A 3,110-nucleotide genomic window follows, 5' to 3' on the forward strand; every position below is an offset into this window, starting at 1 on the left:
AATGAATGCTGTTGCAAATCGGACAGTCTATCCTTGATATTAAAGCATTTTTGTGTTTTGTGCTTAGTCAGAATTTCATCTGATATATGTAGGATTTTTGAGTTACTTATGGGATCTGACATAAGAATTTAGGGTAGGTAGAAGGATGGGGTAAAGGGGAGGGAGATTATAAGTTAAACTTCAACCTGGTCCGTTTCAAATGTTTTCTTTTCTTTTTATGTAAATCTTTTTGTTGTTTGGTTTTAATGTTATATTCAAAATAAACAAACAACTTTTTTCCATCTGTCTGACAAAAAAGAAAAATAAATCTTTATAATTGCAGTAGACAGTATGAATCTAATTAAAAACGAAGGAAAACAGGATTATTGGTCTAAATTGGGTTTAGATGTGTTGGTATCATTCAGGTTCAGAATCATTCTACGGCAAACCCCTTTTGTTTAGTTTGTCCTGTCATCTGCAATGTTACACTATATTAAAACCTCACTTCTCATATCTCAAGCTGTGGAAACCAAACATGTGAAGTATGACTCATGTTGCTGATGAGGTGGCTTCATGATCTTTTTATGAGTTTATTGAAATGGTACTATTATTAGTTCACATGCTAACAAGCATAAACAACCTCAGTGCAGTTAATATAATATAATAAAAATAACTGTAAATGAATGGCTCTAATTAAGGCTTTATCTGGTAATTATTGATTATAGAATAGAATAGAATAGAATAAAAATTAAAGTAGAGCACAATATAGTACAATAAATACAAAACTGGGAAAATACCTTATATATCCAATGTACACTATTGATGAAATCGAAATAAATAGCATTTTATTAGAAATTAGATATCTGGAGAGCTGGTATCTACTAGCGGCTGATTGCTAATGTTAGGTTTGTCCTGATCATGACAGAAAATAATATGTAAAAACAAAAATCCTGCCCAAGTATATTTTTACAAGTAGTTCCAGAGTTATTGATTAATTATTTTGACCATGACACTAAATCCTCAAGTCATTTAGCACTTATAAAGTCAAACATAGATAATAACAAACAGCATTTTTTCATTTCTTTGTTGGAGTTTTGCAGCTCCAAAGTATCATTAAAATACACTAAAGAGGAATCTGTAATATTATTATGTTCGCAGCTAAAACTTACTTTATTAAATGTTTTGTAGGGTGATGATTGTTCCCTTAGAATGTTAATATATGCAGATAATGTCTATATTTCTACCTTCATCACCATATATTGAAATTATTATTATTATTATTATTATTATTATTATTATTATTATTACAAACACTGGTTAAGAGGTAACATCTAATATATAGCCTACTTGTGTTTCCTGTTTTTCTACAAATTAACCTTGGTCTGTTATGTTCTCAACACTTTCAACAATATCTCCAAACAGTCTATTTAATAAGAGTTTAACATAGAAAAAAGTGTTGTCACCCACCTGAAACCACGATGATGGTCAGTAAATCCGGTTCCATGGCACTTATGTTCAAAACGAAAACCTGGAAAACACACTTATTATTTATCTTCTTCTTCTTCTTCTTCTTCTTCTTCTTCTTCTTCTTCTTCTTCTTCTTCTGTTTTTTCAAGGACTAACAGTGGAAGAAAACCTTGGATTTCTTTCCGTCATCTTGGATTTCTTGACCTCAACACTGCCGCCCTCTTAGGATTAAACAGGTAAACATTAACATCGGATCTCCAGTAGAAATATCTCACCTCCAACTGCCTTCATCCCGGAAAACCAGCCGGGAAGCATTGACTAAGGTGGCTCATGTGCAAACTCTAGTGGAAGTGAATGGAGATGCGCTTCAGTTGCACTGTGGGTGCGTAAAAAACAGTGTGGAGCACAGCAAGAGCAAGAGATACGTATTGGAGAAGGTGTTTTAGTTGGAATAACTGCTACTTTGGGGATTATTTGTAGTATTTTGAATAGATAGATAGATAGATAGATAGATAGATAGATAGATAGATAGATAGATAGATAGATAGATAGATAGATAGATAGATAGATAGCCTTTACATGATCCAAATAAAGCGTCAAAAAGCATGTTAGTAGCCTAAATGTGTCACGGAATTTAAAAAAAAAAAACAAAAAAAAACCCGCCGCTTAATTAAATAGTTTGTCTTTATATATGTTAACCCTTCGGTATCCTGTCCAGCAAGGCCCTTACTAAGCACCAAGTGTGCCTTTTTGGTATACTTGTGGAATAATGTCCAAAAAAATTCATACAGTTTGTTTTTAATTCTTTTACACTTTTTTCTATTTCATCAACTTGAGCCATAAATAAAAATACCAAATACTCAATAACTGTCACATTTTTTAACCCTTTAAATGCCGTGTTTGTAATGTAAACAAACCTTTTTTTTTTTTTTTTAGATGCAAAAAACAAAAAGAAATTATTTTTTTTCAATATACTACATAAAAAGTGGATCACATATTTGATTTTTTGCAGCCTGGCATGTGTCAATGATTAACAGCAACATTGGTTAATTTGCGTCATTATTTTTTTGGTGCTAGGTCAAATGTTCAAAAATATAGCATCTGTCACCAAGTGTGCATAAAATGCACACCTATAAATCAAACTATTAAATATTATATATTGATTTATTTTTCTGCTCTAATTTGATTTTATTTTTGTAAATCAGGGTCAGTCCTAATCATACATATGAAATAGAAGAAATAGTGCGTTTTGGGCACACTTGGGAAACAGATGCTAGTCTTGTAATTTTCTTTTGTTTACAATGTGCAAATTTTAGTTGGTGGCCAGAATTTTAAAGATCATGCAAAAATGAACAACTTTTGAATTCTAACCATATTTAAATTGTGAAAAATAATATGAAGTTTTTTAAAACGAAGTGCAAAGTGTGCCTAAAAGGTGCACCTGGATACCGGAGGGTTAATAAAACATTATAGCAGCTTATTTTTATGGTGTTAAACGCTTGTGAATATGTTCAGAGATTTTAAAGTCTTTAAAAATACGAAACTTGTTGGAACTTGATTCAATGGGTCTTGAACGCAGCATCATCTCTCTCTTCCTCCCATCCTCTGACCCACGCACCCCCCCCCCCCCCCCCCGCACCCCCGTCCCTTTTTCCTCCGGAGTT

The sequence above is a fragment of the Sphaeramia orbicularis genome, chromosome 19 (assembly GCF_902148855.1).
Source record: "Sphaeramia orbicularis chromosome 19, fSphaOr1.1, whole genome shotgun sequence".
NCBI lineage: Eukaryota > Metazoa > Chordata > Actinopteri > Kurtiformes > Apogonidae > Sphaeramia > Sphaeramia orbicularis.